Here is a 12525-nt window from a genome sequence, read left to right as displayed (position 1 = left end):
GTAGAAAGTATTGGTGAATGTTTGTTAACTGATTTATTGAATTTTTTTTTCACTGAACACATTCCCAAGAAACAGCCAAACCCAGAGTTAGGAAAGCATCTGGCAAGAACTTTTCAAGAGAATGCTTTTTAGCTTCCACATCTTAAAGGTCTTAAAATAGCTAACATTTATCGAACATTTCACTATATACCAGGTATTATGCTAAGCCCATTATATATGTTATCTCATGTAATTAATCTTCATAACAATCTCGTGTCATAAATGTTACAAATATTTTGATTTTAAAACTGAGGAAAATGAGATTCAGGGAGATTATCATTTTATTTGCAGTTAGTAAGTTGCAGATGTAAGATTCAAAACCAGACTTCACATATACTGACTTCAGTGACCCTGAAATTTGTTCACAGAGAACATTTAACATAACTGTCTTCACCATCTCCTTCTCTACCATTAAAATCTGTGGGTAAGTCTCTTGCTTTTCCAATCTTCATTGATTTTCTAGTCTTTGAAATATTATACAAAGTCAAGAAATGCAAGAGACTTACTCATAGCTATCCATCCAGAGCTAGAGTCAGAATTAGCATCTAGATCTTGAGATAGGGAACTTCTTACTCTACCGTGTTGGTTTTAAGACAAATCTGTCGAGGCAAACTTTTTGCTGGGCACTGTAGGTAACAGAAAGAAACCGAGGGTCTGCTATTTGTCTCCAGAGGCCTTACAAACTGGTAGAAGATGCATAACAGAAGAGCTTATGAAGTTAAAGATGACAGCATAGCAGCCCTGGTGAGATCCTTTTAGACATAACATGGTAGGAAGGACTGTTTGACAAAGTGAATGTCTGTCTTTCAGAAAATACAGGGAGGTGTGACATACCCATCATCACAAGCAGATGGAATCCTTAGAGAGTCGGATTTCATCTACATATCACCTATTATATGTAGTTATTGATGGATAAATACTTCAACAACTAAAGGCAGAAAGAGAGCAGGTGGGCATAGGAGTTGGTAAACATCTCATTGCTATTGTTTTCTCAAGCTGAAGCTAGAGAAGAAGATTCCTAAGATCCAGGAGGAAATGATCATACTGAGTAAGAGGGTGTAAATTTGGAAGGTTGGACTTGATGACCTCTCCAGTGTTAAGTGTGAATGATTCTTTCAGGGATTTGGCTTGTTGCCAGAGAGCCTGGCCACCTACTCTTTGGTTGCTTTGCTAATTAGCTAATTCTCTCAGAAACATTTCTCACATTCATGAGCCCCCTTCCTGGGGTAGGTGGATCCAGAAAACGTTTTCTCCCATTTTACTTGGCCATGTGTTTGAAACTCAGATGGACCTAAGTCTTCCAGCATCATTGTGACTACCGTATGTCTATTCATAAAAGAAGGCATAAGGCTCTCTGTAGTATCATGAAATTAGCCATTTGGGATTGCAAAAGTTTCCTCTTTCAATTGGAGAGAAATAGTTTAGATTAGATGGTGGAGCCCCTACCACATCTCCCAAAATTTAAATTATAACATGAACAGTAATTTAGGTCTGATTTTAATATTTTGTCATTCTTAAACCTAATAAAAGCCACATCTTTCTAAAGACCCTCCTAATTTTTATTATGGACAGTTCACAAAGACATTATTGGTGACTCAATCTTGAGTCACAAAAAGTCAACCTTGAGCCAAGCAGAGTGGAGAGTCATACCGGCCATTCCTGGGACCATCAAAAATGGCAGAGGTCACACAAAAGGCAAAACCTTTAAGAGGTATTTTAAATATCATATGGGCCAAAGAGAAGCTGAATTTCCTGTTGGAGTCAGCTGTAACACATGTGTGATGAAATTGGGGTGTGAGGACAAGGCAGTGAGCAGAGAGGACAGCAGTCCTTATGGGATCAAGCTCTAAGGTGAGGTTGCAGGATCTGAAGGCCAGCTCCCCTGCTTAATCACTATGTGACTTTAGGCAAGTCATTTACTTCCAAATGATTCATATTGGAAGTAAAATATATGACTGGTTAAAATAGTTTCTAACTTTATTATGGGGATTAAATGGACCAATATGCTCAAAGCTTTTCAGACAGAGTCTGGTGCAAAGTAAGCACTTAGAAAAATGTTAGCTTTTATTATAATAGAAACAATTAATATAATAATTATTCCTGGGTGTAAAATTAGGGAAAATCATTAGAATAGAAAGGCAGAAAGAAACAAGAATCAGAAGAGGAACAAGAGAGATTTCAAGGAAGGGGAAAGGATATTTGGGAGATATTACTTTTTCCCTAGATTGGTATCCAAACTAGATTTTAAAATCTTGAGATAGGGCCTTGTCTTTTATGATGGGCAGAATTTCTTTGCTCTCAGCATTGATAAAATGAGGCATGATCAGTGGCTGGTTGAATGATGTATAGCTCTGGCTGAAATCAAGATCACTGTGTGCTGACCTCTGAACTTGGTAAGATTGCGATGATTACTCTTATTCCACTCAGAGGCTCCTTAGTGTCAAGCCATGGTTGTTCCTGTTTTGATGAGTATTCACCACCTGGTTGTGTGTGACCTGGCTTCTGGTTATAACCATACCAGCCTGCATGACTTCCTATAGCATACTGCCATCAGACACTGCTCTCCCATCTTCTGCAACATGAGAGAACTTTTCACAATTGGGGCATGAGAGGCAGTGCTAGTGGCTACAACATTTTATCTCAAATCAGGGGTTCTGCAAACTGCCCCTGGTTAATTTACTCCGGAGTCTAATGTAAGAAGGTATCTGAGTAGCACAAAATTGCATATATAATTGCTTTCCAGCATTCTTTTATAATTTTCCTCAATATCATCCAGGTATCCTAGATACATTTGGAGAATTTACCTGAGCTACAGGATGTGGTAGGATTTGGTGAGCAGGTGGTGATTCTTACAGAACCCCTCACACATTCATGCACAGAATTTCCCCAGCACACTCCCAGGTAGGACCACCTCCCTCTTCATTGTGCAAAGATTCACCACTGGTTCCAGCCTTCTCTGTGCACTTTGAAGATATGCATCAAGTTTTATTCATCTCTGATTTTCTAGCCTCTGCAGACTACCTGAGGTGCAAGAGGCTTTGTAAATAATAGTTAAATAAAGAGAAAACATTAAAGCAACATTAAAGGAAGAGGGTTAACCAGACTACAGATTTGAGACCTCCATCTCACAGGGCCAACAGTCATGTTGATGTTTTCATGCTTTCTTGGATATAAAAGTCACATTACACTTTCCCTCTCAGTGACCGTGTACAAAGGTTCATTTATAATTAATAGACAAAGTCTTTAATAAAGCAAACCAAATGTCATCTTTCCTTTTTTCTGCAATATGAAGTCATTATTTCCACTGGATGAAAGCACTTTTGACCTATAAAGATAAAAAAAGTGAGATGTTAGGTGACTTCAGTGTATAAAACTACTGTTTCTTGTTACCAACAATATATACTCAACCATCGTCCTCATCTTTATCATGGTCTCTGGGGGCAAACTGAATCTGAGTTAGCAGGGTTTAATGAAAGTTGTTCTGAACATCTGGGTCATTGTAGAGACACATATTGAAAATTGAGACACTTCATATATCAACAGATGTTCTAGAAGAAGCCTATTTTCTCTCATTCATTTATGAGTCCAAGGAGAGGAACAGTTCTTTGTTCGTCTCTCCATCCATGATATCATGGTCCATGCCTGAACCTCACCTAATGCCTACTATATGTTTTACCAATGTTGAAGGAGTACCAAGAAGCATTAACATCATGAGTCCCGAAACTCATATAATGCCCCCACCCGGCCTCTTTTTTTTTTTTTTTTTTGGAGTCCTGGGCTCCTTGGCCACTAGCTACAATATACTCTTCTCCAAGTCACTCCCCTTTGGAAGTCATTGTTATTTCTAACAGTGGAGACTTTCACTAGATGGGAATTGAGGTCATTTCAACTTTAGCTATAATGCTATGAATGCTATGAGTCTATCTGGACTGGTATATTAGGAATTTTGTGGTCTTCTGGGTAATGCACTTAATAGAGTTACTGTTAGACAAAAATTTCCTAATATGGTAAAATTTGATGGTCACAAAGATTTGAATACTGCTACGTATTTTCTTGAAGGAAGGTAGAAATAAAACTTACTTGTGAATCTATTTAAAAACTTAAAGTTCCTTGAACTATTTCGTGCAAAAGCTTATCTATAAGTTCTAAGGAAGAAAGAAATTCAATTTAAATAAGACTTCTGTTTGGGGAAAAAAGGAAAATTTTATTTTCTTCTTCTTCTGAACTTATACTAGAGATAACACAGGTGCAAAGAATGTTTTGTAGAATAAGAGACTCCTTGAGCTTACAGGATCTTTGAATATAACTCTCAACATTTTTTACTTTCTTGAGCTTTTTGAAATTGATGAAGCCAAAATCCTTACTATGCATACATATCTCCCAGAACATTTTTTTCAGGATGTTAGGATCTTCCTGGACCTCTCAAATTAGTGATATTAATACTTATAGTCAAGATCCTGCATCTAGCTCTGCCAGTGACTGTAGTCACAGACAAATTACTTTCTCTGTTTGTTTTTTTTTATTTATAAAGCAAAATTATTGTATGAGATGATTCATTCACCCTCTCTAGGTAAAGTTTTCCATTTTTCTATTATTTAAGCTGAATATGCTATGATTAGAGAATTCCCCTGCAGGATAATTGAACAAGAGAGCACAGAAAGCACATCGATGCCTCCCTACCATGCCCACCTCAACCGACTCTCCATTTCACTCAGTTACATTGCAGTTCATCATGGCTCAGTAACATGAGGAAAATATAGGGTAGTAAGATTTTATTAAAGTTATTATGAAGACTTGCCTCATTGGAGGCTTCAAGAAGTACCAGTAGGAATTAGAATGATACAAAGTAGAAAATGACTTGCTTAACTGGATGTATTTCTGAGAACTGGATGTAATAAATTTTGCATCTTCCTAGGAGACAGGAAAACTGTCTAATTCTGTGAAATTCAGGGTGTGGACCAGAAGGATAATTTGTTTTATGCGTCCTGTGAGCACAAGTGATGTTGGAACTCAGCTAGAAATAAGAGTCTTTGGGGAATGGGGAAGTCCTATATGCATAAGTTTTGAAATTCAAATGGAAGAGTCTTATTTTAAAAATACTTTGCATGAGCCAAATGTATAAAGTTGCAACTTTATTCAACTCAACCGGAGATCCTCTGAGATGAAGCCAGCAAACCCCATCCATGTGACCTTGGCTGGCTTTGAATGGCCCCATGCGGTCCATTGACCTTCTTCAGGAAAAGGAGCCACTGGAGACAGGAAAAGGAAGAGAGTATTCCTCCAAACAATGAACACTTACATTTTCTCAGCTTTCTAGAGTAGTGTGGGATTCGAGGGGTAGAATTTCTCTGCTCATTTTAAGGGCATTTTTTAGTTTGTTTTAAGGAATCATTTTTTTTCACTTCTCCAATTTGAAAATAAACTAAAGCAAAACAAGGGAGGAGAGATGACAAGATTCTCATTCATTTGTTTACCCTTTATTCCCTCTATCAACTACTTTTTGACTATTTAGTGGGAAGCCAGAGAAATAAAGTAGTAAATACAAAGCAGTGAGGAAAACTTATAATAACCTTATCCACTTGGATATCATGTAAGCCTGTAATCATTTAAATTAGCCAGTAGGGGAAAAACTTCTGAGAGAAGTGAGCTGTTCTTAGATTTGATGTAGAAGTAGGTGTCAGCTGCTGGATGAAGGAGAAGAAAGGGCATTCTAGTTGTGTAAATGACCTGTATAAAGGCCAATGAGCAAGGAACAGCAAATATTGAAGGAAAACTGGAGAGAATGGTGCATGGAGGTGATGAGACCAGAGTAGTCTGTCCACAAAGCCATGTGCTGGGATGGAGAGTATGCACGGGACACTCAAGCTAGGGTGTATGAGAGGAGACAGGAGAAGAAGAGGTCTCTGGTGAATTTACATCAGGGCTGAAATACGATTAGGTATGCTGTTTAGAAAGATCATTTATGCAACCGTTTCTTGGATATATTTGGCGATATGAGACTCAGAGGGAGGGGGCAAGCAAGAAGGCTGTGGCTGATAATGTGTGAGCCATATGACTAGGGCCTGGACTTGGGCGGTGGCAGTGACATTGTTGCAATAAATAGAGAAAGCAAGTCTCAGGGGATTTTAGGTAGTAGGATGCAGGGCATAATAATGAAACATAATGGTGAAAGAAGAGTAGGCAGTGGCAGGCAATGCTCAGAAGTATTGATGGATACATGGCAAGTTCAGAAAAAATTCAATTGATGCTGACAGTGATAGATGCCTAACAGGAAGATGCATTAACATGGAGACACAGAAACCTTAGTCATCATCTATCACCACTTTAGGAGACATGAACCGTGTCCTGTATGTATGACCACATTTCACTGTGGGAAGGCAAACACAACTGCTTTCCATGATGGGCATCTTGTCCTGGAGTCCTAGATTGAACAAAGGTTAGTTTTAGCCCCTAGACTATTGGCTTGGCCACCACACATTGAATCTCATAAGTACAGTTATTATGTCTTGTTCATCCCTTTACATTCATGCTGGTCATGTTCTTGATATATCAGATCTATTCAATAAATGTTTACTTAATGAATATATTAAGTATGCTCTTAGACCTGCTGTGTTGAACCAGGGACCTATTGACTCCATTATTGCACTAGAGTATGGTTTTTCTATAAAACTTGAGATGTGTTTCAAAGTTATCTTTGAAAACTTGGTGACTCACCCTTATCTTCATGACTCATCTTCATAGTCCCTGTCAGACCTTCATACAAATGAATAAAATTTGCTTTGAGAGCCAGCACTTTCTCTCCTATGCTCATGTTATGTTTTCCCATATCCCAAGCTTTATTCCTTCTTGAAGGCTCTATTATAATAGTTTCTCTTGCTATACTTCATCCAGAGTCTTTGTCCTTCATTGCCATACATAGAGATGAATGATTGACAACATTTAAAAATGATACATTTTACTGATAAAGTTGGGATTTTCACCAATGTCTATGCCCAAAATAGAAGATATCTCTTTCTCCTCTAGGCATCCACGATACTTAATACTAGCCTCTGCTCCTTCCAAATGTTGAACTTCTCCAGGGCTGGAACTGAATCATGTTTACCACTTTAATCTTAAGGACTTGATAAATACATTCTTGCTGAATGAATAATTGAATTACAACCTGCAGCCAGCAGTTTGAGAGGTCATGTTTTGAGATCTGTGACCTTCCCTGGTCTCCTAGAGTCATATTACCTTGTCTCTGTCTTCATCATTTCTATCATCTCTGTTTCTCTTTCTCATGTATATCTCTGAATATATATTTAAATTTTTATTATATTATTTAATCAATTTATACTTATAAAATTTGGCCTAATGCATATTTTCTCAACTATCTTCCTATAGATCCGCCCTTGGATCATCTAAAAATAACAAATGTCCCTTTAACTTACGATGTGAAGAGGAGGGAGCACAGGGCCCAGAGTCAGGGGCCTGCGTGGTTGTCCTGGCCTGGAATGGCTCAGCTGTGTGGCCCTGGGCAAGTCATTCTGATGACCGGTTGTGGCAGTGGTGGTTGTGAAGGCAGTCGTGATGATGGGACTTCAATTTCTGCCTGACTCCCAAGATAACTCCTGGGATTTGATAGGGGAATAATTCCTGAATAAGAAAAGACATTTCTTGAACACTTCGGTGTCCCAGGACTTCCCCACCATGAGTTTGTCTTAGCCCTGGGGCAACACCACGCCCAGATGTGATATGCAAGCAAGTCAGGCACTGGGAGATATCCAAATACTGTCGACTTCCGAGAATGTGGGTATTTGGTGGCAGGAGAGTTTGTCTTTGGAACATGAGATTCTTCTAGGTCTCCTCCTGTCCTGACCCCTGTGAATCTGAAAGACTGTGGAGTTTATTTTCAGTCCTGGGGCTTCTAAGTCCTGCTGTCCTGGTCAGGCTCAAATTCCACAGAACAATGAATCCATTTTGCAGTGTAGGAAAAGACCCACATACCCGGCCTTCATTTCACTACATGTGTTTCTGTTGGGATTGACCACAATCAGAATGTGCTGGACAAAGGGAGACGGAGTCTTCCTGGCCTTTTATAAATGGTAGAGCAGCAGCTGCACTTGGAAGGATCAACAACTTAACAATATCCAGCATGACAACTTCCAAAACCTCACGTGTGTGAGGAGCAGCGATGAGCGGGGAGGCAACAGACTTTAGTAGCCACAGCAGGAAGACCAGGTTGCAAGGGACAGGAGAATATGGTGGTGGGCGTGGAAGCCAGGACACCCTCACCCCTGGCTGCACAGCATCTCCATAGTGTGGGCGAAACCTGCAGAGGCGGGGCTCCTCTGCCACAACAGCCCCAAGTCCTTCCCCTCTGTTCCTCCACATTCAGTCAAAGGATTTCTTGGGAAAAAATTCCACAGAGATAACCAGAGCAAAGTGTTAGTGGCAGAGGAATGCGATCAAGTTGTTCCTGTTCTCCTTCATTAAACAGTGCCTTACACTTTTTGGGACAATCCTCCAATAACAGACCTTTTGTAGCTAAAGCAATGAGAGAGATGAATGTATCTAGAGGCTCAAAGCACCATTCATGGACGAAATGGAGCTTCCTTGCCTGGAAAGACATGATGTCCTTTTCATGTTTTCTTTAAGCTTCACCGTGTGCATCTTAGCACCAATCTAACTTATTTAGCACCAGATGAATCATGACATACCAATGCTGGGTGAAAATATACAAGATACTTAATATGTTATTTCCAAAGGAAAGGAGTTCACCAATATCTTTTGCTCCTTGCCCTCTGAACAAATATTTTATTGTTTTGTTTTTGCTTTCCTTTTTGTGGAGACTGGGGTCTTGCTATGTTGCCCAGGCTAGTCTCTAACTCCTGGGCTCAAGCTATCCTCCTGCTTCTGCCTCCTTAAGTGCTGGGATTATAGTCGTGAGCCACCCTGCACAACCTGAACAAATATTTTCATTGAAGTCACTCACATTTCTGCAGATCTGATATATTTCCAGGATATCACTTAGTCTTTTTGGATTCAAAGCCAGAACTGCAAATTCAGTCGGAAGGAGCCCTGGATTCATGGTCAGAATGCCAGAATTCTAGCTGTTTTTCTAATTTAGCCAGCAGTGTGACTTAGAGCAAAACATATAACCTCTGGCGGATTTTAAAAACTAGATAATAGACTAGATAGTGTAAATGTCTTTTCAACTCTTAGAGTTTGTATGGCCCCATTAAAATTTGTGAAGTTTTATTGTTTGTCTATCTATTTGTTTTGTTTTATAGAAAAGTTGCTAAAACTGCTGTGAGATTCTGGCTAAGAAAGTTTCATGAGTTTTACAGAAAAATGTGAATGGAAGACAGAACTAGATACAAATTTAAATGGTAATCTAAATAAAAGGCATTTTTCATTTAAATACTTTATTTATTAGTGTTATAGAGGGAATACAGGAAGAGAAAGCAAGCATTTAAATGTATATAAAATTCAGAGTTTTCAAAAATATGAACTATATTACTAATAGCAATCCTTGGAATTTTGGTGTGCTTGTATTCATCATCCACGTCTAAAATAATCCCTATTCAATCAATGAAACTCCAAATTACCAATTTTAGTGTAAGTGAGTTTATTTTATATAACTTTTAAAACCTGGGGATTTTATCATATGCACAAGTGGTACAAACGGTGAATTGAAAATGTTTGTAGATGTTTTCATTATTTTGAAAAGGAAAAACAAAACAAAACAAAAAACCTAAGAGTTGAATTTAGTAAAGACAGATGAAAATTTTCTCCCGAGAACTACAATCAGAGAAGAGATTTTGAACCAATAGTGTTGGAAGAAATGAGGTGAAGAAGACCAGAATCTGTGAACTTCTCTCTGGTTTTTGAAAAATGTGCCCATGGAAGTAATGGGATTTGGTACAAAGATATCACAGGCAGAAGAAGGCCATATCCCAGGAATAGGGTGGAGGTTTGAGAAATAACCCCCCAAGCTATGAAAAGTTTAAATCATCACTTTGTAAGACCATTCTTACCATTTACAGCTGGTTCTCTGCGTCTCTGGGATTATGGTAACAACTGGCATGTGTGATGAAGACATTAGAGAAATAGTTTTAAAACTATTGATATTAGCTGGAGAACCAGTCAGATAACTTATGAGTTAAAAACTATGTAAGTAGAGATATTGTTTACATCACCTCAAAACAAAGGGTGAAATGGGAATTGTGAAGAAAACTATTCTAAATAATTTTAATAAGCAAGACTATAAATGGAAATTAATAACATAATGCTCATCAATAATATTTTATTTTATTAATTAGGTAATTAAATATAAATAAAATAAGTAATTACACTCCTATTATTTTTATATACTTATATTTATTTTTTTTTTTTTTTTTTTTTTTTTGGAGACAGTCTTGCTCTGTCACCCAGGCCTGGAGTGCAGTGGAACAATCTCAGCTCACTGCAGCCTCCGCCTCCCAGGTTCAAGTGATTCTCATGCCTCAGACTCCCGAGTAGCTGGGATTACAGGTGCGTGCCACCACACCTGGCTAATTTTTGTATTTTTAGTAGAGACCAGATTTAGCCATTTTGGCCAGACTGCTCTTGAACTCCTGACCTCAGTTGATTGACCCACGCTGGCCTCCCAAAGTGCTGGGATTACAGATGTGAGCCACAGTGCCAGGCTTATTTATTTTAGAGACAGGGTCTTGCCCCGTCATCCAGGCTGCAGTGCAGTGGTGCAATCATAGCTCTCTGCAATCTCCAAATTCTGGGCTTAAGCAATCCCATCTGCCTCAGCCTCTCCAGCAGTTAGGACAACAGGCATGCACTACTAGGCAAAGCTAATTTTTTTTCAATAGATGCGGGATCTCACTATGTTGTTCATGCTAATGTCAAACTCCTGGCCTCCCAAAGTGTTGAGCTAACAGATGTGCGAGCCACCACGCCCAGCCAATATTATTTTAAAAGTAATACAACTCCTCTGCTTTTATCTTTGTTTAGTATTACATCTTTATTGTTTCTGTAAACATAATAAAACATAATGGACTTATATAAGGTCACTCATACATTCTCCAACACTATTTTACGAACAGCATCTGCAAATTAATTTACTATGGAAATTTTGGCTAGACTAAATGAGGGACTGTTTCCATTCTGTCACCCTAAGGAGCATGGTTACTAACTGTGAGACCAGTAAATCTGCTATCTGACCAAGAGTCTCAAGAACAGGCATGATTTTATTTACATATGTAGTTAATTAGCTTGATTTCACCCTATTTTATTTTCACCAGTGTCATTAGGGAAAATGAGGTTAAAATTAAAGGCAATTTTCTCTGAATACTTTTCTCTGAATAATTTTGTATACAACTTTAATTGAATTATTTTTTTGCTGAAAATGGAATTAAAGTGTGTGACTTTTATCATGAGAAAGTCAAAAGATTAAAGAATTCAGCATATATATTACCGGAGATTAGATAAAACTGTACAGGGAAACTTTTATAAATAGCCTGAGTGAGAGAAGCAAAGGTGGATCTTACAAACATCTGAAAGTAATAACTCAGACTCAAATATAAAAGTAAACAATAATACAGCCCTAGTGAGCCCCACCTCCCACTTTGGCTTGGAAATTGGTCCTCTAGGCTCTCTGCTTTATGAGCCATTATCCTAAAACATATACTGTAAAAGTAGTATCAGATTTAAATTTGCTACTATTACAGCTATTGCCTGTTGTTAAAATGCTCCCAGCAGAAATTGGTAATATCCCTTTAAACTTGATGCAGTGCGTACTGAGATTGCTATGCTGATCTTCACTCAACAGTTTTCTAGCATTAAAACAAGTGTTTTGATAAACCTCTTAACAAATTATTACTTTCTAATCGATGAATGTTAAAATGGTGGAGATTCCTTTTTTGATCAACGAAAGAAAGAATAATATGAGATCTTTTAAAATTGTCATTTCATATGAATCTGTTCAGTCATTCAGTGAGTTTTCTAATGGAAAAGTGCATTTGAAAGTCAATCACTGAAGTTAAGGAATTTGTGAACTCTGTGATAGGTGCCATGTAAAACACAAAGATGAATATGAATCTAAAGAGCTTACCACCTACCGGGAAAATCAAATGCCAGTCAAACATCAAGGCCCTATAAAATTTTAAATTACATAATTTAATTGAGGTTGGACTTCTGGCTATTGCAGAGTAATAAGATAGGCAAACTCTCTCCCCAAAAGCAAGTGGGAATTAAATAAATTGTCAAAACAATCATTTCAGAGCTCTGGAAATTTTCTAAATCAAAGCAACACATTCAGAAATGTTTATTTATGAAAACTGGTGTAACTTTGGGTAAGATAAACCATATGATGTTCTACAAAAAAATTATAAATAAATTTGAAAGAATTGGAATCATGCAAAGTATGTTCTCTAAACAAAATGGAATACATTTGAAATCAAAAAGAGAAAAAAAAAATTGGGAATTTCCAAAGTTTTGGAAATAACACAA

General features: G+C 37.9%; 1 long non-coding RNA gene across 1 annotated transcript; it reads left to right on the top strand.

Annotated features, from left to right (window-relative positions):
* Positions 1 to 1771: 1771 nt before the first annotated feature.
* LOC108545150 (uncharacterized) lies at positions 1772 to 9438 on the top strand. The gene is made up of 3 exons (XR_001890062.1): positions 1772 to 1890; positions 2816 to 2860; positions 9312 to 9438. It is a non-coding gene; the product is annotated as an uncharacterized LOC108545150 (long non-coding RNA).
* The last annotated feature ends 3087 nt before the right edge of the window (positions 9439 to 12525 follow it).

The sequence above is a fragment of the Rhinopithecus bieti genome, unplaced genomic scaffold (assembly GCF_001698545.2).
Source record: "Rhinopithecus bieti isolate Rb0 unplaced genomic scaffold, ASM169854v2 scaffold_27010, whole genome shotgun sequence".
In the NCBI taxonomy this organism is placed as follows: Eukaryota; Metazoa; Chordata; class Mammalia; order Primates; family Cercopithecidae; genus Rhinopithecus; species Rhinopithecus bieti.
Note: the sequence above shows the minus strand (reverse complement) of the source record. Positions and strands in the feature narration are given on the sequence as shown.